Genomic DNA, 26478 nt, shown 5'->3' with positions numbered 1-26478 from the left:
ATATTGTGGGTGGCACCTTTTGATTAGATTGTTTCCATGAAGATGTGACCCAACCCATTCAAGGTGGATCTTAATCCCCTTGCTGGAGTCCTCTATGAGAGGATAAAACACAGATGAAATTCAGAGCTAGAGAAGCTAAGAGAGAAATGCCCAGAGACATTTTGGAGAGAGAAAGAGTGATATTGAAACCAGATCCCGGGAGCAAAGGACCAGCAGATGCCAGCCACGTGCCTTCGCATGTGACAGAGGAACCCCAGATGCCATCAGCCTTTCTTCTGAGAAGGTATCATCCTGTTGATGCCTTAATTAGGACATTTTCATGGCCTTAAAATTGTAACTTGTATCTTAATAAAACCCCACTGTTAAAAGCCAACCCATTTCTGGTATATTGCTTTCTGGCAGCTTCAGCAAACTGAAACAACCTGTTATCTAGTGTTCCTTGCCCTTGATTAAGAGACTTGAATGATAGAAAGCTAGGGAAATATTCTACCGATGGTGGTTTGAACCCCCATGTACTATCAGTGAAGGAGATGTAAACCAACTGGATGCTGTATCAATTTAAAGACAAACTGGTAGGATTTCCTCATGGATTGGATATATGATAAAAGTATATCCATGGTTTTGGTTTGATTAACTGAAAAATGGAGTTATTATTTACTGAGATGGGCAAGATTGTGGGAAAATCAGGTTTGGGGAGAAGATCAGAGAGTCAATTTTTCAAATAATAATTTTGAGTTACTGTATTTCACATAAAAATACAACTAGTCAGTTGAAAATATAATTCTGGAGTTCAGCTGACTGATGAGAACTGGAACTTGGATGTTAGCAGGCTACAAATGGGAGTTAAAGTGATGAGACTGTCTGAGATCAAGAAGGGGATGAGTGTGGACAGAGAAAAGAAGTGCCAGGACTAAGTCCTGTCAAACTGCAATTCAGAGATCAGGGAGATGGACGATCAGCAAAGAAACCTGAGAAGCAACAGCTAGTGAGGTAGGTAGAAAACAAAGGTGTAGCCTCCTGGGAACCATATGAAGAAAATATTTCAAGGAGAAGTGAATGATTAGACAGGTCATATGCTGCAAAAGGATCAAGAATTAATAAATATGGAGGTCACTGTTGTCCTTGGCAAAACCAAATTCTATGAAGTGGTGACTGAGAATACAGATTGGGGTAGAATCTCCAAAAACTAGAAAGAAAGGATTTGAGAACAATGGGTAGTCTAGTCAATGCAGTTTTGCTTGGGAATCAGAGAAAGGAGGCAGCACATTGAGGATTGTATGATCTGGAAAAGTTTGTTATCGTTGTTTTTAAAGATGAGAATAATTGCAGCATGCATACATATGAAGTTAATTATTCACTAGAAAGTCTATTGAGAGAAAAGTGGGTGGAATGTTGTCCCTGAGAGATGCTGGGATCTAGCACACATGTGGCAGGCTTGGCCCTTTCTAAAAACAAATCCTGGGCTTTCTCAGGGCCTCTTTTCTGCAGGAGCCAGAATGACACATTATAGATGTAAGCCAGATCTTGAGACATGCCCAGATTAACAAAAACAAACAAACAAAAAAACAAAACAAAACAAAAAAAAACCTTCCAGTGGCTTTCTTATTTCATTCAAAGTGAAAATCTGAGAAATTACAAGTCTATAAGGCACTATGAAATTTGGCCCTGTTATCTCTCTACCTTCTATTCTCACTGTCCCTTAGGCTCATTGCAATCCAGTCATACAAGCCTATTTTCCTTTGCACCTGCAAAGACCTGCAAAGTCTGCGCACTTCACAACCATGCATTATTTGTCTCCTCTTTTCCTTTGAGTCTTTGCTCAAATGTCACTTGAGGCCTTTCCTGACCATGCTATTTAAAATTGCAATCTGTGGGTCGGGGACAACCTGGAAACATGTAGCTGTCCGTCGTTGCCACCATCTCCCATGGCTGTGTATTCCGCCGTGTGGGCCTTGGTCTCGAGTCACGCATCCACCTGTGCAACTTGCTTACAGAACTGGTGCGACACCAACGCATCGAGGCGCCGTGGGCGCGTGTGGCCGAGACTACGGGCTACGCGGAGAAGCTCATTGACTGTGGGAAGCTGGGAGACACCAACGAATGAGCCATGCGCATGGCTGACTTCTGACTCACGGAGAACTTGATCTCCAACTGTTTCAAGTGCTGGCCCGCAGTACCAAAGTCATAATGGGGGCTACACGAGAATGCTGCAAATCCCAAATCGGAGTAGATGGGATTGGGCCAAGACAGCAGTGATCGAGTATAAAGGGAACTGCCTCCCACCCCTACCGCAGCCTCGCAGAGACAGCAACCTTACACTCTTAAACCAGCTGTTGCAGGGGCTGCAACAAGATCTCAGCCAGGACCAGGAGACTAGCATCCACAGCCCCCACCACAGTTCAAACACCAGAGGTTTAACTGGAGCTGAAGGGTCGATGGTCCTTTCGGTGCCCGTGATCATGGGCTTTTGGAACTCTCTTAATCCCGAAAAGATCTGAAACTAGAGTTGTAAAAAGGACGGCCTTAATGGGGCCCACAACCTTCTGAGAGCCAGATAGCCCTCTCTCTTTGTACAATAGATAAAATTCTTTGTATGAATATGTCTAAATTGATTTTATTTTCTTTCCCTGGGATTTCTGGGGAATGAAAACTATCCAAATGTTGAGTCTACCTGGAGTAGTAAATTCACAGCTTATTTTACTGGCTCTTAAAAAAAAAAATAGCAATCTGTACCTCCCTATCCTTTTTTTTTCTGCTTAGCACTTAGCACTACTTGACATTTTATATAGTTTAATTATTTTCTTCGTTGGCTATCTTACCCCACTAGAATATAAATTCCACAAGGACAGCGATTTTTGTTTATTGGTCACTAATTTATCTCCAGCACTTACTCAGTGTCTGTCACATATTAGATGCTCAGTAAGTATGTTAAATAAATAAAGGTAATGATAGTTTTAGGGCTCAATACCAAACATTGACTTTCTATTCTTTTGAAAATTCTGATCTCACCAAGGTGTAAAAATCCTAAAATATGAGTAGTGTTTAGATAATTTCTAATTGTCTTTATTTTAGAAGGGCATGTTTCTTCAGTAACAATTGTTTTTTATTTTTTTTCCAAAGTTTTAGTCTGTTACCAAATATACAATAAAACATTTCCCATTTTAATCTCACAGTTACAGTATTTTTATGACAAGGACAGAAGACACCATCCCCCCAACCCCCAAAAAACCCATCAGCATCTTAGTAACTAGAATATCTGTGAAGTGCTGCAAAAGAAAGATACATTTTACTATCTTGTAAATGGAAGAAACCATGACCTCTGGAAGATTCTTTTGCTAGCTTTTTTCCAAGGCTGATTTATTCTCCCTTGCTAAGGAAATCAAGGAAACTAAGGAATTTTCAAAGACATTTGATTAAATTTGGCTGTCAATTGCTATAATGTTTTGCAAATATTTGGTCAGAGTCCTCTTACTCTGTATTACTAGTATAAAAATAAGAAGTATTTATTGATGTTTATTATGCATCAAGCATTGTCCTGGAGGTTGATATATAAGAATTAATTTAATCTTACAACAGAACCATGAGCTTTGTTGTATGAGCCATTATCCTCATATTTCATAAAAGGGAACTGACACAGTTGCGATCACATTTCTGATTTGTGACAGATGTGGGATTTGGGCTGACTCCACGATCCATTCCTTTAATGACTTTTCTCACCTACTCATCTGGGATTCCAACTTCAGAAATATCACATTAGGGACCCTAGAGTTATGCTGATGTAAAGAGCTGGAGATATCCATGAGCACCATCTTTGTCCCAAAAGAGCTTAATGAGAATACGCTTTAAAGCAAAAAGACAATGAAAGGAAGTGTAGCTTTCAAATCAGTCATCGAGCTAATAAAGTAGTAGTTAGTATAAGGTAACATTGAAATAAGTGTCTGAAAACCCAATCTCAGATCACTTCTCATTCACTCTGAATGAGAAGCATATATGGTCTTAAGTATATATGACCCTGTTTTGTTATCTGTAGAATTGGCAGGCTAAGCCAAATTTCTAAGTTCCCATTTTTTCTGTGGATTCAGTCTTAGTTTCTCCTCCCATCCATTCCTGCCAGTTGGAAAACTTTATAAGAAATATCCATTTATACAAAACTTTATTAGTCATTACTAGTTATATTAGCCTTAAGTCAGCTGTACTCTCATTGATAAGCAAGAAATAAACATTTGATGTTGAATTTAATATTTAATATTTGATATTTTTCACAATAAAGAAGTTTACTTATATAAAATTAGGAAATAATTAAACCATTTGAGTTGTCATACACATTAATCATTTTAAGGTTTACATTTATAAATGACCTTATAGATTTAAGATACTCTATATGCCGACTCATTGTTTTGATGCAAGTTTACAAAGAATAATTTTAACACTCTCTAAAATGGAGTGATTTATTAGTTTGCCATGCTATTTATTGCATGATGTGATAAAGAAAATATGATTCATCATGACATTCTATAAATATTGCAATGGATTATTAAAGCGATAAAATCCAGTGGCAGAAATATAATGAGATCATGTCACATTTGTATAAAAACTGGATGATAAATTGTGCCTTCTACAGAGACTGTTATAACCTTAGAGGGATTTAAAGTGAGAATTCTTGTAGCAAAAAGCAAAAGATGAGAATCTTAAATCCTATTTAGGTTCAATTAAGAACACTGATTAAAAACGCTTAAGAAAAGTACAGAATACTATACTACAGCCATCCGGAATCATTAACAGCTGTGCATGACAGCTTTTCAATGTAGAGACTCGCTCTTGAATAGCTCATCTAAAATATTTACAGACAAAATTTAGAATCATGCCTGAACTAAATCAACATGCCTAAGCAAAACCTCAAATATGTATCATATATAGACATACATATGCTTAAATACATTTAGTATGAATATGAAAATTAGCATCAGGCCATATTTGTATGTGTTTCTAAAGATAACTGTCAAATAATTCCCATCCACACCCTAATACTATGGAAAATATATCACTTTGGAGGAACGGTTTTTATTCAAGTATAATTTTATTTCCCAGGTACATGCTCTTTAAATGTCTGATGCTTTTGAACCTAGAATTAGCTATACCTTTTATTTCTTATACTGAAGAATATAGAAAAATTAGTGGTTAAAGACCTCTGTACAGATTTAGAAGTAAAAATGCTATTATTGAGCAATATTACACCTTTAAAGACAATAATAAAAATGATGCATTGCTATACAGTTTTTCTTAAAGCCATTTCTATAGTGATCTTTCCTGGGATCATAAATTTGTCTCACAAATTATTGGCAATATTTCAAGAGTAAACAGCAATGACTATTTTAGAATTAAACAAAAATAAATATATTTTATATTTCTAGGATGAACAAACCATGAACTCTTAAAAGCACATTTTTGAAGGCAAGTTTGTTAACTTTGACAACGGAGAGGTTTATATCCTGTGTCAGCATACTAATGAAATCTTCATTGGGCTACATTTTCTTGATTTCTCATGCTATTATATTTAATAACCACTCTTCCTTCATTTGCCTACTTTCTTGAAATTGCTTCAATCAGTCTATCAACTGTTGATATAAGAACTCAGTTTAAGAACAGTTGGAATGCAAATTCATTAATGACCATAATTCTTTTGCCATATTTATATATAAAGACATGATATAAATGAAAAAAACAAAATAATCACATCTTTACCTTATAATGGCTTGAGATGTTTATATAGAATTTACAAAATTTAAGTTTTAAAAAGTACAGAATCTCTTTAATATATCCTATATCTATTATGGTTTAACTTTGTATGTATTCCATCAGACCATAACATTTTATTTTGTATTAAAAGAATATCTGTTCAAAACTAAAAGACCTGATTCAAATGTGCCTATATTTGCTAATAGAATCAAACTGATGTTAAGACAATTTTTCTTGATATTTATTCAAAGGATTGTGAGAGGGCTGCTCATACTTTTGTACTCAGTTAAATTTTAAATCATCGATACATCACCTTTAAATTTGGACATCAGAGGACACAACTATAATTCTCTAATAATAGTGAGCCACTAAACAGCCTGGCCCAAAGTCTTAAGGGCCTGTGACAGTTCTGAACTTGCTTATGGCAGATTCCTCTAACTGAGAGGCAACAATTTGCAATAGAAAAGACCAGAGGCTTTGCAGCCAGATTTCCTGGGTAAAATTTCTTAAGCAGCCACTTGTCAGCTGTGTGTCCCTCATCAAATGTAATGGTTTTCTTTTGCTGCATCACAAATCACCACAAATTTAGAGACTTAAAACAACACAAACTCATCTCAAAGTTTCAATTGTCCAGGAGTCTGGGCACAGCTCAGCTACATCCTCTGCTTAGTAGCTCACAAAGCTTCAGTCAAGATGGCAGCCAGCCTGTGATTCTCATCTGGAGCTTAGGCTTGTTTTCCAAGTTCATTCAGGTTGATGGAGGAATTCAGCCACTTCCAGTTGTGGGACTGAAGCTTTGTGTCCTTGCTTGTCAGTGGGGACTTCTTAGCCCTTAGCTCTCAGAGGCCCTTCCTTGGGGCCTAGCCATATGGTCCTCTTAAAACATGGCAGCTTAATTCTTCAAAGCCAGGCAGGAGCACTTCTAGTCTGCTACAATAGGGTCTTACACAACCTAAAGTAATCATAATACAGATATCCACTCACCCTTGGCTTATATTAAAACTAATAATTCATACCCACAGTCCCCTCATGCTCTGGGGACAGGACTACCTAGCTAAAATACTTCACTCTGCTACACTACTGCTGTGTAAGCTTTGTCAATTTATACCTCCATTTCCTCATCTGGAAAATGGAGATACTCATGGTGACTCCCTTGAAAGTTTGGTAGGAAGAAGAAATAAGTTACTAGAAATAAAGTTTTAGAGCAAACAGTTCCTACGCTAAGGGCTTAGTGACTGGCAGCTATTTTTAGAGTTTGCTCAGGTATCTCAAAGGGTTCCATGATCTCTTCAAGATTACTTCATGTCACAATTGGTGGTTGAAAATTCTTGCAGTTACAAAACTAAGGGAGTTATTTCCTCTTTGAAGAATATGGTTAACTTTTACTCACATAAACATAGATAGTTAAGAGTTATATTCTCAACTGTTTAAATGAGTGGCTATGCTTCTAGAATGATAGAAAGATTAAATCTGATAAAGATAATCAAGAACAGGTAAGAACTGGTTTCTCAATTTTGCATAGAGATTGACTTAATAGAATTCTTCTTATAAAGCAAACAAAAACAAAAACAGGGGTACACATTAGCATTAAGATGGAGAGTCAAATTCTCCTTACCCCAAACTCCAACCATATAATTTTTACAATTTTGAATCTTCACTATCACTTTCTTGACTTTCCCACCATCCAAAGTATTGTAGTGTGGGCTAGAGTTCAGTATGTATAAAAACCAATGATTTGCTAGGATCTAGTAATGATGATATTCTAACAGCCTTCCCATGCCTTTTGGCCTCCTGTGCTTCTTGATCACTGTGTCTTTGTGTGGGAGGATGTCCACCTCATGAATTCTTCCCATGATAAAGGCACAAATCAAGTTTTCCTTGAATCTAAGCCCGGGGGGATGAATCTGCTTGAAATTTTTGTTTAGAAGATGGATTCTTGAAGAAGGAGGTATATCTAGACTCCGTTTTGATGAGGACACCAGGGATGGCAAAGAGACATCCAGCTTTGAGCAGCTGTAGTGGCCGAGCCCCTAGCAGCAGTTTCCTGTGACCTGGAGCCAGCAGTATCCTCAGCAGTCACGACATGTCAACCCTGGGTCATGACGTTTCAGTAGCAGCTTTTCCACTAGAGAAGTCAAGTTGTAAGCTATGGGCCCTGTTTCCAGGTGCACAACCTCCAAGCCTGCTTCTTTTGCTCCAACTGAAGATTGTGCAAGCTCCTAATATCCTTTAACACACTCCCCCCTCCCCGCCTCCCCAATTAGCTATAGTTAAAGTAACTGGAGTCAAGTAGGGTAACTGAGAACCCTAAAGAATGATATAAGCCCCCAATGGACCATCAAAATCAGTGAAGCAGAGAGGATGCTCAACATAGTCACAATCAGTTAATGTGTTTGTTATGACCAAATATGTGTGTGAGCTGACAGATGGGGAGGAGGATAAAGGACGTAGGAATAAACTCTAAGTCCTAGTTCTTTCTTGAGATACCAATATGACCCTGAACAAGTCTCTTCACCCTCATGTATCTTATTTTAAGATGACCTAAAAATTATCTAAGGTGCATTCCAGGTTAACAGTTTCGGTACCAATACCAGTGGTAGAAGCATATAAGCTAATCGTAGTTTAGAAGAATGCCACGTAAGGTTGAGAATTGTGAAACACTCATCCCTGAATCCACCTCCACATCAACACTACCTTTGCTGTAAAAAGAGGGAAAAACTTAAGCTTAAAGTTGCTCATTTTATGATTGCCAAAACCAGGTACAGTGTTTTACTAACATTCTAAAACTTTTGTTTCTGTTACATCTATAATTCTTTGGGGGTAACATTTGTGAAGTGGTATAATACAGAATTCTGCTAGAATTTCTGATGGAAAATTATGTTTCAACTTCCATATTTATTTTAGGTTAAATTTATATTTCTTTAGATTTATTGTTTGTATTATTTTATTAATATTCCCATTTTACTATTGGATCCAGAAAACTTATGCAACTCAAAAATTATTTTAAAAGCTGTCTCCATCCTTGTGAAAGAATAATGGCTCCCCAAAGATGAGCATGTTCTAATTCCTGGAACCTATGAATCTGTGAGCTTACATGGCAGAGGGAAATGAAGATTGCAAATAGAATTGAAGTTGCAAATCAGTTGACCTTTAAATAGAGAGATTATCCTGGATTATCTGTGTAGTCCCAGGGTAATCACAGAGGCCTTAAAATGAAAAAGGGAGGCCAAAGAAGAGTCAGTGTCAGTGGGAGATGTAACTAGAGAAGAAAGTCACAGAGAGAAGAAGTTACTGACTTTGAAAATGGAAATTGGGCAGAAGTCAAGGAAAATGGATGGCCTCCAGTAGCTGCAAAAGGAAAGGAAACCCATTCTCCCTTAGAGCTTCCAGAAAAGAACGCAGTCCTGCTGCCACCTTTACTTAATTCAGTGAGTTCTATTCTGGGCTCATAACCAACAGAACTGAAAGATAATACAATTGTATCATTTTAAGTCACTAATTTTGTGGTAATTTGTTACAGCAGCAATAGAAAACTAATACAGTTTTAAAGAGCTTGATTTTATTTTCTCCAAGAGAAAATTTTAGGCCTTTAGACTGTACATTGAAAATTATTGGGCACACAAGTTTCATCTTGTAATAAATATGTTTTATTACAAATTTTACCAGAACACATTTCTACTCTTAAATCATTCTGGTAAACAACAGGCTTGAGTCAAATATGGAAAATATAGGCAAGCAATAGCCCATTTTGTTTCTGTGTCCACAATTAGTCATGGAAATAACAATGACTACAAATTCATTTAAAATAAGTAACACATTTTACAAAAATTCCAGATCCGAACATTAAAACTACATTTAAGAAATACAGAGAGCTCATCTGAATAATGTGATGTATTTCCTAATTATTAGCTCAATTACTGACCATAAGATGCAGGATGCAGTTGTAAAAAGGAAAAACAGAATTTTTAATTTAGCTGAACTATTTCAGTACAACATTCCAGTTTCTCAAATTAGTTTTAGTGATCAACAATGGCAATTTTTCAAAAGGTTTGACATAAAAATAACCTATTGCTGAGAAGGTGCATATGTGTGTTCACCTTCACATAGATTTTTCACAACCTTTATAAACTTCTGAAATTGAAACCTTGAATATTCTCCAAGATTAGACTGGACTAAATCAGATTCCACAGGTGGGGAGTAGTAGGCATGAGACAGGAAAGTTCCAGAATTCTTATACTCTGTTATTTCTCTACCCAGAATAAATCAGTTTCCCAAGCTAGGTGTAACAGACAAGGCCTGTTAATTATCTTTCATACAAGAGTAAAAGAGAGATACCTTTTTCTGACTCAGAAAAATGTGAAATAGCTGTATCATCAGTGTGACACCTTAAGCAGAAACCTTGGAGTTATTATTTATACTTGTAAAGGGATCCAAATTAGCCAGTAATAGTCAGTATTTTATTTACACCTCTCATTACTTAGGAATAAAAACCCTTGGTGGCAGTCGGCAGCCAGAAACAGCTGCCAGCCATCAAAATGTCCACCTTCTGAGGAGGCTTGTTCTTTCCAGAAAACAAAAGAATTCAAGCCAAAGTTGCCAGTGCTGGCTGAAATAACTCACTCTAATTCAATCTTATAAACCTTAGAGTGCTGTAATAGAAACTCAGCAGTACTTAATACAAAGTAAGATATTTGTGAAATGTGTGGCTACAGATATGCTTATTTGTTCTTTCATTGTGTCTGCATATCAACACAATATCCACACTGTTTCTACTTCTGATGCATGTGCAAATTATGCTTTACTATGGAAAAAGAAAAAAGCTCTCCATTTATTTATGAATTAAGGTTTAGCATACATGTAATTATTACTCATCATCCAAGTTTAGTTCCAGATTGTGAAATCATGGAAATGATTTATAGTTATGCATATGTGATGTGATGCTTAGTTTCATGCATCAACTTGGCTCGGTTATGAAGTCCAGCTGTCTGGTCAAGGAAGCATTAGTCTGATTCTTACTGTGACAGTACTTTGTAGATGGATTTGTATCTATAATCAGTTGATTTCATCTACTATTGATCACATTTACAATCAACAAAGGGGATTACCCACTCATCCACCCAGTCAATTCTTTTTCTCTGGGGAACCCTAATACAAGAGGTGACATGCAGCTACTCAAGCCACATTGTCCCAAAACTAGTTTTCAAGTCCATTACATAGGAAAACACACCAATGTGCTTTGATGTGGTAAGGTAATATTTCGAACATTACAATATACTAGCAATAGAGTTGCTTGCTCCTTTAATCTGTGATATTTTGCAAGTAATGCTCTCAAACAAGTAGGAACTATCACTCTACCAATTTTATCAATTTGATTGCAATGTTTTATAATAATAAATTTGATACTTTATGTAAAAATTCATATTATATTTTACTATAAACTATTAGAAGCTTTAAATACAGTGAATAATAATAAATACAGGACTGATTTTTCTTTTTTTAAAAATGTTCTGTTTCGTGATTACAATTCTGAACTTTCTAAAACTGCCTACTTAAGATAAACTAATTGGATTTATTTTTCTACCTCAGCCATTTTCTATTTTTAATCATATTCCTTCACAACCACACAGTGAAGCTGCAATTTACTGCACTGGATTTTTAACTAACTGTCTACATTTATGCTTTGCTGTTAAATCTCTCATTCCTGACAAATATAGCTAAACAAAAACATTTGTTTAAAGCACAAGATTGGGAACAAAAATCAAGAAAAATGATTGTGAATAAGGAACAATACAGAATTTTCACATGAAAAATCTAATTGAATTGTAAACTCTACAAGGAAAGAAAAGACAAAGGACATTTAGTGAATATTTGAAAAAAAAAAGTTAGTGTCATTGGACGACAGCAGTGATCTACAGCTCTGCATAATAGATTTCCAGCTCTATAAATCTGTTCTCCTCTGCAGTACTTTCCTGAGAGTGTTATATTTCTAAAAAGTTCCCTCTAAATGTCACCCTGAAAGCTTACCGTGTTGAAGATCATTCCAAATGCAGAAAAGTGCAACACAAACCCTTCCTGACTTAAATATCAACCTAAAGCATGTTTACAAAGTGAATATGTAAGATATCTTTTAGTGTTTTAGAAAGATGTCTGACTCCTTAAAAGTTCTTATAACTACTGAAACTTCCAAATGCTAAAACTTCTAAGGATAGCAAGGCTTTGTTCATTTTGATGGATGAAGGATCACACAGACTGGATTACTAAAACAGAACACATACTTACAAACTAAGGGTGGGGAATCAGCATGGATTTAAAGGAACACCTACTCTGTCCAAGGCACTGCACACTGAGGGTGAGGTACACAAATAAGTAAGTCATTACATAACTAGTAACATATTGATGTAAATAGGAAGAAATAAAGGAGATAATAGAAACAGAGATGTGATGAGAATTTAAAATCTTATATGTATAAGGGAATCCAGATTCTCACGATAGAATATTTCAAGATCCCATCTTGATTCTAAGTGGTCTTTAGAGAAGTGATGGAACCCAAAGAAAAGCAAATAAACAAGATATTCAGGTCAATAACATAAATTTTAAGAAAAATCTATAATTATGAAAACATACTTTTTTAATTTTTTCTTTGTTTTAATGGGAGGTTGAAATTAGTCACCTAGAACTCATCATGTATAACCAAGAACTGCTACTTAAAACATTCAACATTAAGATACTCATTATAAGCTAGGCTCTTAGTAAATTGATTTGCATGGAAATTATAAACTATTATCAGTTACCACTGCTTAATTCGTAATTTACTTAAACAAGGTTAAGATTCCTACCTCCTGACATCATCATGGACATCTGCAACCCTGCTATCATAGCTGCCGTGAGAATCCTACAAAAAGCAAATTCAGATACATGCTAAAAATTTTTAAAGCAATTGCCTCTATGGACAGAAATGCATTTAAGAACTCCCTTCCCTTCCCACCATCCCTATTAAGGGAGGTGTTCAAGTTTGCTAAAGCTGCCAGAATGTAAAATACCAGAAATGGATTTGCTTTTATAAATGGGGTTTGTTAGGTTGCAAATTTACAGCATCACCCTCTGGACCCCAGAAAGACATGTTCTTTCCAAATGCAAAAATAAATTCATTCCATCACAATATCACAAAAGCTTCAGTCATTTCAGTAATGATAGATAAGGACAAACTCTTACCAAATCAGTTACAGGTGCGGTTTGTCCTAAGGCAAAATACCACTCTGGTTGTGAACCTGTGGAACTTAGAACAAGTTGTCTGCTTCCAATATACAAAGAAAGGACAATCATAGGATAAATATTTCCACTGCCATAGAGGAAAACTGGGGGGAAGCAGGGGTCAGAAATAGTTCCTAAAATTGGCAGGGCAAACTCCATTAGATTTCAAAGTCCAAGAGTCTTACCCCTGAGGTTTGAGAGAGCAGGATTCTCATCCCTTCCAAGGGCCTTTGCAGTGGCCTTGTTCTCTCCAAATGCTGAGGTGATTGCTCCAATATATCCACACATTGGAGAGACAACCTTGTTCTCTCGGCTCCTCGCTCCTCAAGCATCGGGGTGGCACCTGGACCCTATGCCATTTCTGGGGCCCAGGATCTCCTCTCTCCAAACAGTGGAGTGGTGGCCAGGCTTTCCCCAATCACCAGGGAATGTGCTACACACTCTATGAGGCCTTAGGCACCAACATTCTTTGTAAACAATGGAACAGTCAAGCTCCCCTCAATTGCCCGGACACCTGAAACCCTTAGATGACAGCACTCTTAAATTCTAGGGCACTCTTAAACTCACCGTATCCATGTGCATGGTCGGGTTTGCTCTCCTGGACCAATTTTCCTGACTCCAGGCCTTAGCTTCCATGCTTCTGCCCTTGAAGTAATCCTTCCCTCAACCTGTCCCTTCTCCATCCCCTCCAGTCCAGACTGGCAGTGGTTCCATTTATATAGAACTTGCAAAAAATTTGTTAGCTTGGCATGCAGCATACAGGGGTCAAACCTGTCAGACAATAGGACTTTCCACAAATCCTTTCTGAATAATTCCATCTCCTATCCTGGCTTGTACTGAAATGGCTGGCTGGTTTCAGGTTTTGTTAAATCCTCACATGGTGCACTATCCTCTGGGGTCTCACTTTCTGGAATCCCAGAATTTTCCAGACCATCAATCACTGTTTTGTTTTGTTTTGTTTTGTTTTGTTTTGTTTTTGTTTGTTTTTTTTTGTACCCAAGTGTTCATTTCTCAGCTCATCTCTTTCCTGTTGCATTTTACTATAAGCTGCAAGGAGAAGCCAGGCTGCATTTTCAAAATTTAGTCTGGAGATCTCTTCAGCTAACTATCCCAGCTTGAGGCTTTCAAATTCTGCCTTCCTTATGACACCAGAACTCTATTTTGCTAAATTCTCTGCCACTTTAAAACAAGGATCACCTTTCTTCCAGTTGGCAGTTACATATTCATCATTTCTGTCTAAGGCCTTGTCAAAAGTATCTTTAGAGTCCATATTTCTACCAACTATCTCTTCAAAACAATCTAGGCCTTTTCTATCAAGCTTCTCACAATTCTTCCAGTAACTTCTCCTTATTCATTTAAAAAGCCGTTCCAACATGGTTAGTATTTGCAAACTCAGCAGCACCCTACTTCCCTGGTACCAAAATCTGTTCCAGTTTGCTAAATCTGCCAGAATGCAAAATACCAGAAATGGATTGGCTTTCATGAATGGGGTTTATTGGGTTACAAATTTACTGCTCTAAGGCCATAAAGGTGTCCCAACTAAGACATCAACAAGAGGATACCTTCACTGAAGGAAGGCCAATGGCATCTGAAACATCTCTGTCAGCTGGGAAGGCACACGACTGGCATACAGGGATCAAAACTGTCTGCTGGTCCTTTGCTCCTGGATTGTTTCAAAATAGCTTTTTCCAAAATGTCTCTGGGCTTCTGCCTCTCTTAGCTTCTCTCAGCTCTCTGCTTGGTTTTCCTGGGATGTTTCTCTATAAGCATCTGGGAGTCCTCTCTTAGCTTCCCTAGGACAAACTCTGGGCTTCATCTCTAGCTTAGCATCTCCAAACATCCTTCTGTCTGCATCTCCAAGCTTCTCCAAGAGTCTGGTTCTGTGTGTCTCTTAGCTTCTCCTGGGGGCAAACTCTGGATTACATATCTTAGCTTCACTCCAAAATGTCTCTCACAGCTTCTCTGTGCTCCTTCTCTCCATAAGCTCTCTTAAAGGACTCTAGTAAACTAAACAAGACCCACCCTGAATGGGCAGGTTCACACCACCATGGAAACAGTTTAATCAAAAGATCTCACTCATAGTTAGGTGGGTCATATTTCCAAGGAAACATTCGAACAAAAGGTCTAATCCCACAAAATTGGATTAAAAGGTCATGGTTCTTCTGGGGTCCATAACAGCCTTCAAGCCAGCCATAGGAGGTAACAGAAGCTTCAGCATTTTTTAATGTGTTTGTGTGCATTTTTTAAATTAGATTTTAGTGATATTATTTCGAAGGCAGTTAAAATTTAACCATTCAAGAAGATTCTTCCTTAAAAAGAATCAACAATTTTTAAGGAAAACAGAATATAATTTAAAGGATGATTTGTTTTGAATTTCTGTCTAAATTCACATGGTGAATTTTCAGGAGTTTATTCTTCAAGGTAAGTGAGTTGACATGGTAAGTAAATTTTTCAAGTGCTGGAGGTGTGAGATGAGCAGGTACTCAAAAAATACAAACTCCTGTGGGTCGATTTTGGAAACATAGCAATTGCTAATAATAACCCATTTCCAGTACTTTGTTTCCCACATTATTTACATTAAAGTGGCTCTGAACTTATTCAATATTTCCATTAGAAAAGAGTTCTAGAAAGTGTTGTAGAGGTGCAAATAAATGCTTCAAATCAGAACCTGTTCTATAATCTACTCTCAAGCGCACTCTCTGCCACTGATTACTACCTGCTCCTCTGGTTCAGCATTCAGGATTTGATTTTGCGGACATTGTTATAGTAACACCAATAAATTTAATCAATATACCAACTTAAGAATACCAGTAGATTTTATTATAAGCTCTTGGTTTTCCAGGTCCACACTGACTACTATGTGGAGATAACTTCAGAATATAAAGGCAGGGCTGGATATCTCCGAATCGAGTGTCACCTACATCTGGGAATTACCCACCAAAATGTTAGGAACCACCTAGAGATGTTCCCGTGGCTTCTCCATCTGGTCTACAGAACTAAACGCAGATCAAATATTTTACATCTGTTTAAAGGAATTTAATAAAGTTCACCTCACCAAATAAAGATTTATTTACAGTGGAGTTACACTATTATTTCAATCAAGTACAATGTTTAAATATTCAGGTAAAAATATCTCTCAATTACTAAAAGGCATGGTGTAAAACACATTTCCATAAATACGTCAAGTCTAAAATTTCATATCATGTATGTTTGTTAATGGTTCTAGATTTATGTCAATTGAGTTTTAAATAGGTAAATTAAATTGTTAGACAATTGTTTATATGTCAAATATATCAAATAAAACTCACTGACTTTATAGTTAGGATGATTGCCATATATTTTGGGGAAATAGGCAAATATTTGTTCAACCATAAAATGTTCTGAAAGTCTAATTTACAAGTTGCAGCATGTCTGCTAGGCCATTCAAGCTTCATCAATGAGTGTTTATAGGAACACATAGCATATGTGAATCAGGATTACAATCTCGCCTTTACCACTGTAAATAAAAGTTAGCCTCCAAAATAGAAAGGATAGTTGGAAGAGGTTAATGAACCCAGTCAGCACATTATGTTTACTGCCAAATGCAGTGCATTATATTTTGTTTACTATTACCCTAGTTCATCTTACATTTTATAAGATAAAATAAATTGTTCTTTTATATCATCCTATAACATCTTTTATGTCTTCTATTTATATGAAACAATAGTTTAATTATGAAAAACTGTTTTCATGCTGAATGTAACCAAAGGCTAAAATATGCATTATATCATTATTCTCACCATGGTTTTGACAATTCTTCTCATACCAAAGACACATTTTTAAAGTATAGAAAATTGTTTAGGACCAGATATGGGAAGAAAAAGAAAATCTATCAGGGCAGTTTTGCCCCTTTTCATAGATTAAAAACACTCTTAGATTTTACTTTAAAAGTTTTATTTAAATTTCATTTTGGAAACAAATGTACTTTTTGGAGCTTTATAATTATAGTTTAACTTTGCATTAGAGGTAAAATTTAAAGAACCAAAGTCAATAGATTTAGTTCCCAAATATTTAAAATTTAGTAAATAAAAACTAGTCTCCTTCAAAGACAGATAATAGAAAGTTCTATTTCTTGAAGCAGAATTCAGACTTAACACCTTTGCCACTTCAATTTCCACTGTCAGTTTTATGTAAAATATGATCACTAGCTGCTTTGAAGGTGATTACATTCTATCCACTTGTTGTGGAACATAGAATGAGCTTTATAAAATATTACTTTGAAAGAAATAGCTCACTTTACCATGTGAGATTATGCAAGAGAAAATTCCAATTTAAAAACTACAAACAACAATAATAGCAAAATCCCCTATGGAAAGAATTTGAGATTGTGAAAGATTAAACAGGTTTTTTATTCCTATACTATACTTTATAAAGCAGTAAGAATATTTGCCAGTCTTATAGTAAAACTGAAAAATTATATCTTAATTAGGAAACGAGATAACCTAAATTTTGAAAATATTGAATGCAAAATATGTATCACACTGACAATCTGATGCAAAAATATCCAGGATGGCAATAAGAAATAATTGGAGTATGAAGTGACATCATCAAGCATTTCTAATCTGAACTAATCAGCATTTCTTCACACTAGAGCTTAAACTCTGGCCCCACAATTATTTCATTTTACCAGTTAATCTTATTATAGAACAAAGATCACCTTAATTACTATGTCTAGGTAACAGCCCTAGCATACATATTTGTAACAGGGCTAAATGAAAAAAATGTTGAAATTTCAAGGATGTGCTCGGTTATTAAATTTTCTCTCTTAAATTAAAGCACAATTGTCACCTCTTCCTGGAGTCTTCCTTTTCCTTTCCACCCATTTCAAGGGTCAAGTTAAGTTCTTTATACCATTATAGCATTTTCTATATTATGAGGTAGCTTGTTTATGTGTTTATGTATGTGTGTATGTGTATATATACACATCATATATATGTTTTTAGAATAGATTGAGAACTTCTTAAATTTAGGAACTGTGTGTATGTGTGTGTATATGTGTGTGGTTCTTTGCATCCTGTCTTAGTTTGCCAGGCTGTTAAGACAAATACCACACAGTGGGTTGGCTTAAACAATAGGAATTTTTTGGCTCATAGTTCCAAAGGCCAGAACGTCCAAATCAGGGCACTAGCTAGATGCTCACTTCCTCCAGGGGTCTGCAGTGTTCTGACTGGCCGGCAATCCTAGGGATCCTTGCTTTTCTCATCGCATGGCTGGTTATGTCCTCTCCTTTCTCTCTCAGGTTCCTGGCTTTTGGTTCCTCCCTGTGGCTTTCTCTATGTCCAGATTTCTGCTTATAAAGGACTCCAGTAATTTGGATTAAGGACCACCCTCACTCAGTTGGCAACACCTTAACTAAAAATAACATCTCTGAAAGGTCTTATTTACAAGGTGTTCACACCCACAGGAATGTGAATTAAGATTAAGAACATGATTTTCCTGGTGTACGTAATGCAAACTAACAGATATCACCATTTCATACTAGACATCCAATAGATGGCTGATGAATAACTGCATGAATTGTCTTGGGTTGCCTTTTAGTTTTAATTATGAGAACAAGTAAATAAAACAATCAGTAAAAGATTAGGAGTAATCTTTTTTTCTAGAAGATTAGAAAAATATATACATATGATGAAATGAGAATGAGCAGGAGAAAACCCATATTGTGGGATAAGCTGGGCACTGGTTATCAATATATCACCAGGTTTGCATTTGCAAACTATAGGTAGGCTATAAGAAAGAGCTCTTTCACAAGAATAGCTGACTTTGTTTTTCTGTTCAATGGTCAATGAAAGGTGTAAGAATGTTAGGAATTTTAAAAAATGATAGCCTACATTCGTTAGAGAAGGCTTTTGTGAATTCCTTTTTACCTACTGAACACTGCTGGAAGGAGTCAGCTGTAGGGGAAAAGGAAGGAATTGTGAAGATAAAGAAGATCTGGAAACAGCTTGGCCATCAGATATCAGAAAAGAAGAGGGAAGCACAGCATGGACAATGCCTTTGCAAGAACTGGTGGAGAAATAAACACTGCAAGAGCTGCAGTAGCAACAAGAACCAGACTATTGGTGTTTAGATATTTATAGCCTTGACCGTACCTCCTACCTGGAGAATGGCAGGCATCAACTACCAACTGCTGTCAAGTAGCCATTCTGTGTCCACTGAAGCAGTGATCTGCCATGCTTGCGAAAAGAAAGAGGCACATCTTTGTATAATTTATTAATAGACTGGAGTGGGAAGTAGAAGTTCATAATACTGCCAATTGGCCTGGTTTCCAGAGATGGAGTATCTGTTGCCATGAGTTAAAATTTGCAACATGCCAGCCAGGAAAAGAGACATGCATATCTTCCTTGTATGATGAAAAAGTAGCAATAATTAGAGAACCCTAGATATTAACTTCTGTAAGTAAATTCATTTTTCTGACTTATTACTCTTTGTTGCCTACTAGCCACTATATAAACCTGCAAGCCAATCATAAAAATGTGTCTTTCATTCACTGCATGAAAGACTCACAGTTTTCAAGTTGCACAAATACAAGTGTAAATTTGATTCCATTTACCTAAAATGCCATGTTTTCCACCAGGATTGCCCAAAAACTAGAAGAAGATAGACCTTTGCTAAACACCACTGTCCTGAAGGCATGTGCATGGTGATTAAGACATGCAAATGCAACCAATTTTTACCATCAAAAACCTGCCCACCACATGTGGGAAGGTGAACAAATTGCTCAGCTCTCCATTTGAAATGTTGATAATGAATTCCATAAAATGTTTTATGAGGATTAAATGACATAATTTACTGAAAAGCACCTAGTACAATGATCAGCATAAAGTGGGCATTCAATAAATTTTGGCTACAGCTATTCAGTAGCTACTCACTGACAAATTACCCTTATTTTAGGACCACTTTAATAAATAGCTGACATCTATAATATAGCCATGTTTCTGAAAACAGCATATCACTCCATGTTTTGACTTCAATTTTATCAAATACTACAGGTAATACCTGAATGTATTGAGAAAGCTCAGGAATTCTTTTTGTAGTAAGAGTACAGTGATCTGCAAACTAGATTATTAGGTCAGAGACAAAAAAGAATATACCTCTTAATGTAAAATAACTGAGGTTTAAGACTGCACATACTTTCCAGACATCAAGACCATAGTAAATGCAGGCATGTTGTCCCTAGTCTCAAGTTTGAATTCAAGGCTAGACTGTTTGACCACTACACAATACAAGAGTATGTTTATGTGAAATTAAAAGCATTTTAATACAATTATCACTGAAGCTCATCATCACCCACAAATCTGAGAATGATTACTTTGGACAACAAACCAGATGATATAGCTCCAGAACCTTAATGGTAAGCAAAACTCATTTTCACCACCCCACACAGAATACTGATCTGAGCTGATGGAAAGCTCTATGTCACAAGCATGTATTGAGTGCAATGTATTATGAGAGAGAGAAGAGAGTAAGAGAGAATCAGCCTTAACTAATGGGCAGGCTCAGATGCTATCCTACATAATATTTTTGGTCCTCTTCAATTTACTCTTCATTCCTCTCTATTTAGAAATATTTTTTTATGGGGAAAATCAATGCATCAATAACTCACAAGATAAACTTTTCTACATTACATTGAGTTATAGAATTAATATAGTAGCTAAAATTGATGTCATTATTTTTTGAGGGGGGTTTCAGCTCTTGTGGTACTACAGTGTATTTTGTTTTAATTCTCAATTATTTAGACCAAACTGTTCAGCCAGGGAGTAATGATTATAATTAAGTATAATATCAATAACATCTCTATGGTTGGATTTTACTTATATGTTGCTTTGGTCCCAAATGCTTTTAATTGGCTTACAGATGCATATGGTGAAGGAAAATAAAATATTAAAAAACTTTAAAGAGAAGTTTTGGGAAATAAAAATAGGAAAGCAAGGGGGTCTTAGGATTGTGAATAAGGAACAAATGCATGCATTGATATACCATGCACTCAGTCAAGGTAGAAGAGAAAATTGACTCTGAGCTTTCTAATTGACATGTAGCAAGCAGAAAATACAACCAGTAACAAGACAACACATAAAATAAAACAAATCAGTTGCTTGGGAGCAATGCCAGTATGAAGTAAGATAAACTATTTTCACTCAGGCCTTCATAGAGAGAATACTTAATCATCATGACAAGCATAGCTCAGTAAGAAGCAGTTGTGCAGGCTCTGTGTGATGTGTTCCAGTTAGCCACCTCTCTGATGGTCTTCCTTAATCCTGAAATAGATTTTAGATTATATGGCAAAATGGATGACTGCATTCCTCCAGGCCATCTTCCATAAATATTTTTTCTCTAGGTCAAGCATGTGAAAGGTATTGAGCTGCAGTGAATTTGAGATTATAGCCCCTGACAAGTACTAGGAAAGCTATAATTCTATTTATAAACAGAGCCTTATGCTCTAAAAGTAAGCTAGGTCCTGTGTAACACACATGTCTTCATAACGCGAAGAAGGAATCAGGTAAGGATGGGTCTGAACAGAAGGCTGTCCTATTTCTGTTGAAAAAATGTATGTGGGGAGTTGTAGCCATTCGTGCTAAGAGTGTCCTCAGAAAGCAAATTGGGTTGTACTCCAATGCAGAGAGAAATGGTGAATAAAGTCCAACAGTTGCACTCCATAAAGCATGTTAGCAATAATTTGCAGAAAAGCACTTTGTAATTTGGGTGTAACTAAATGGCTACCTGAGCATCAGGAAGGACAAAGGGAGGGAGGAGAGAAGGAAGGAGGAAAGGAGGGAGGGAGGAAAGATCACCCATAGAATATCTAATTTTGAGCAACAAAACTTCCTGAAACACCTTCCGAGATAAACCAGTGGCAAAATGTTGAACTCAGAAATAGAATTAGACAACTTGATGTATGAAATAATCAATTTGAAATAATTTTCAAAAAAGTTAGGATCCAAAACGTTTTTTTGTTTTGTTTTGTTTTGTTTTGACTGAAAAATTAACCATGTGCACCAACTAAAACTAGAAATTAGGGGCAAAGGCTGAAAGATATTAGTGGCCCATAGGCCTAGTTTATTTGGCATTCCCTGTTTATCAACATAAATAAATAAGATTAGGTGCCTTTACAGCTGTGTTTTTAAATTTCCCATAGCCTATAGTTCACCCTATTTTATGATACCTGGTCTGATTTCACTCACCTTTCCTTATCTGCTTAGTGCTCCTGGAGCCTGTGGAATTTATGCTCCCTGCCCTTTACTTTTCTGCCTTACTCAGTGTTACAGTAGCCAAAGAACCCAAACCGTCAGTCTCTGTCATCTGAAATGCTAGATGTGTGTTTCTGTGATTTCACACTGAACTAGCAGTGACAGAGTAGAATTTGTGTTGTGTTTATTTTTTCAGTTGGCTCGTTTTCTGCAATGGTTGGTGGCGAAATTCCTCATTACTTCCCACATGATCTAATACGATAGGTTCTAGGTGGCCTTCAGGAACAAGCCCTCTCTTCTCTAGATCTGTTATCTCAGCACCCTTATATACAGACCTTTCCGACATGCTTCTCCGAAATCTTTTAAGATTTATTTCCCAACTCAGCCATCCAAGGCTGACTAAGAGCTCACGAAGACCCAACCTGCCGTTTCATCTTATCGTCCTCTGGTTACAGCTTGACTTGGTCTCTTATTGTTCACAGCAAATAAATACATGCTTTCATTCATTTCCTAGTGATAATTATACTATGAGAGTTTAAGGATGTGTTTAAATGCAACTGTTTTATCTTATATTAATGTGATCCAAGTGGTGGAAAAAAACCCAATGAAGGAAGAAACAGACCAAAAAAAAGATATTTCTACATTAAAATCCTACTATTGACAGCTAGAGATGGCTCAGAATAAACTGAACAAGGTGAGCAAGGATTGTGCTAACGTCATGATGCAGACTTCAAGCCCATAGCGAGCGTGTCTCATGTAATGCAACAGTGCACCACACGGGGGCAGAAGATGGCCAGCTTTCTTAAGCCTTAATTAAAATGCTAAACGTGAGAAAAGAGTTATGGAAATAAGATTTTGATTGAAACAAAAATACGTTCTCCAAAAAAAAAAAAAAAAACTTCTTTTCAAGGTGATTCAAAATCAAACGTCTGAAACAGTTATGGATCCTATATGTGTTTTTTTAATAAAACTGAAATAGCTCCTTTGACTTCTTCCCTCATATTCTTTTTATCTCCAAGCTGGCCTCTTATCAGTTTTTCAAAAAGTCTAGGTATTTCTGATTTAAAGACCTTTGCATATCCTGTTTATTTCTTCCTAAGACACTCCCCTGACTCCACCCTAATCTTTCAGGTCCCCCAGGTTTTTTTGTTTGTCTGTTTATCTGAGAAAGTGTAGGTTTACAGAAAAATCATGCAAAAAATACAGTTCCCATATACACTCCCTATTATTAACACCTTACATAGCACAATTATAATTTTTAATTGTGCTATTAACTATAGTTCATAGTTTACATTAGGGTTTATTGTTTGTGTTGTGCAATCCTTTGTTTTTAAAATTTATTTTAAAATTTTTATTCCAGTAATATACATACAACCTAAAATTTTCACTTTTGATCACAAATATGTAATTCAAATATGTAATTTATGTTCACAATATTGTACCATCATCCACTACCAAAAATTTTCCATAACCCCAAGTAGAAACTACAATTTCCTATTCTAGTCCAATCCCCTAACCCCACTCCAGCCCCTGGTAACCAGCATCCCAACTTAAGTGCCATTTCTTCAGACACAATTAATCAGCCATCAGTCTCACCTTTGTGAGAATAAATCAAGTCTCACAAAAACATGTAACTTCCATGTCATCTCTCTGTGTATTTTTGTCATGACAACTCCCAATGTAATTATTTTATTTATGTGCTTTCCTATTTTAATTTTGTCTATTTCCTCCAATATACAGAGACCCTGCCATGGCCTAGGCCTCGAATAAGAACAAAGTAGCCATGAGTGAGGCCCAGTAAAAGTCCCAGATGGAGGCTTCTAAGTGGAAAGGGAAGGAATTTTCCAGAGAACAATAGGAAAAAAAGAGGAGACACCTAAAACCACAAAATCATCACCTGTTTACATGTAAAGACTACACACTAATGGACAAAAATTTATGGGAATATGGTCTGTTCAGACAAATACAGAAGGCTAGAAATATCTGTGTGATTTAAGTACTTTTGTGTGTAAGAATTTAACAATTTCTTAGAAGTCAAATAAGCCCATTTTAGATATTTGAATAGTCCCCATTCTTTTTCATTTCTAAGGCTGACGAACTGTATATCAAAAGTAAAAACAGGATTTCAACGAATCTGAATTTTGTGAAAGTCAAATAAAAAAAAACAGTTAAGCAGATGTGACTAATTGTATATATACAATGCAGCATTAAATACTTCTTCAGTGGGACATAGTTTTTACCTGAATAAATTTTCAAGAGCAACACCACTTTGCAGTTCAGTTTCTGTTTTAATCTCTGATATTCATATACACCTCTGCATACCTGGAAACATCTGCTACTGTTTAAAAAAGCCAACGTCTTCAAAGTTCTTTTGTATACTTGCATATCACGCATTAAAAATAAAGTTTTTCCCTCATTTCTTTAAAATCATGCTGCTCTGCTAATCAGGTGTTTTATCCCTTCTACAACCTGTTCATCTTAGAAGCCGTTATTCACCTTTCTCAAAAAACATGAAATCACAGTATTTAAAGTTTGGTTAAAATGAACCCATATTAATTTGTTTATGCCACTTTAGTATATTCTGGGGTGTTATTGACTCAGTGTGTGTGTGTGTGTGTGTTCTAACTCTGGAAGACATTTACCAATTGGTGCCTGCCAGACATTTTCTGGTTTGCTTAGGGTTTTAAATTCTTAGTATACTCTAGGTTTGTTTTTGTTCTCACTCTGTCTTTGTGTCTGTCTGTGTGTCTCTTTCTCCCTCTCAGTCAGAGACACACACACACACACACACACACACACACACACACACACACACACGCACATAACCAGTGCTGACAGCTCTGAGATTTCAGACGGTCGAGAAAAGCAAAACAATTACCCGAACATCTTTTAAAACTTGAAGTACACTCATATGTCAATGAATGGCAGTGTACTTTTTTGTCATTACAGGCAACTACAGCATTCTCTACTTCCAAATGCCATTAACGGAGGGATCAATCCATAGAAAACGTCAGAAACAATAATGAAATAAATGTCCATAGAATGACTTGATAATATTTAAGCCCAAGCCAAACAAAACTATAAGAAATATCCAAATTTCAAATCATGTGATTTTAGTATCTGTAAGAGTTTTGTGGACTTAAGAATATGAAAGAATAGAAAATTCCATCAATTCAAAGTAAGTTCCTTAAACTTAGTTGAAAAGTCATTAATTAGAATTCCAAGAAAGTCAAAGTTTTAAAATTTAAGTGGAAAATGCATGTGCATTTCTTAAGAGCTAAAGCAATACATTCCAAATGCAGAACAAGTGATGAAAAACGTGAGTGGGAGAGCAGACGCTGGTGATTAGACAGGAGAATTAGGAATCAGTGTCCCCTACATCTAGGGCTTGTGACTTCTTCCTTAAGCTATGGAGCCTCTCATATAACTATAAATAGATTTCCGTTAGTACCCCAGAAACAAAACAAAAAGAAACAAACAAACAAAAGAAATCAGTCAACATTCTGACCAAAGTCTCCAGTCAAAATTAGCCATAGTTATATGGGATGATATTGTCTTCCTTAGCAATAAGATTTAGAATTAAGTACAAAAGTATTTTTGTAGCCTCAGTTATGAAGATATTCACTGCTTTCTTAGTGTGCAAATATCTCCACTTTCCCTACCTCAGGAGGATTTACAATCAAGTATAGAAATATTTAAAATATTTAAAATCATAATAAAGATATTATTGTGTTGGGAAGGAATTAATGTGAATTTGGAGATGTTTGTATTTGTAATATTTAAGAGATCTAGCCCATGGCAGTAATAGTTTCAAAACTATAATATAATAAGTACAATTTGTGTTTTTGATTTGGACATCTGATTTTATATTTCTTACTACTGTCATGAACAGTATTGGAACACTAGCCCAAATTCTTGGGCTCACCTTATTTATTATTCTTATAAAAATAAAATTATCAGGAAAGTTTTGTTTGTTAACTCAAACAGCTGAGGAACTTAAAAGTAAAATAAAATATATTACATTAGAAATGTTGAATTTGAATGCCAGATTCTGAATTCCAAATTTAAATACCCTATTGATTGGTATATATACACATACTATTTTCAGTTAATATTTTTCTGTTTATGTATTGTTTTAGAACAATTAGAAGAATTTTAGGTTTGCTGATTGCTTAATTAGATTTATAAAATTTATTTAGTTACTCAGAATTTGTTCATTACTAGGAAATTAAAACATTTAAAAAGAAAATATCTATAAATTTGT

At 36.0% G+C, this 26478-nt stretch overlaps 1 pseudogene; it reads left to right on the top strand.

Moving 5' to 3' along the window:
* The first annotated feature begins 1848 nt into the window (after nt 1-1848).
* Nucleotides 1849-2498, top strand: LOC119507549 (annotated as a pseudogene).
* Nucleotides 2499-26478: the final 23980 nt, after the last annotated feature.

Source organism: Choloepus didactylus, chromosome 1 (assembly GCF_015220235.1).
Source record: "Choloepus didactylus isolate mChoDid1 chromosome 1, mChoDid1.pri, whole genome shotgun sequence".
NCBI classification, from domain to species: domain Eukaryota; kingdom Metazoa; phylum Chordata; class Mammalia; order Pilosa; family Megalonychidae; genus Choloepus; species Choloepus didactylus.
This window is presented reverse-complemented; position numbering and strand designations above follow the sequence as displayed.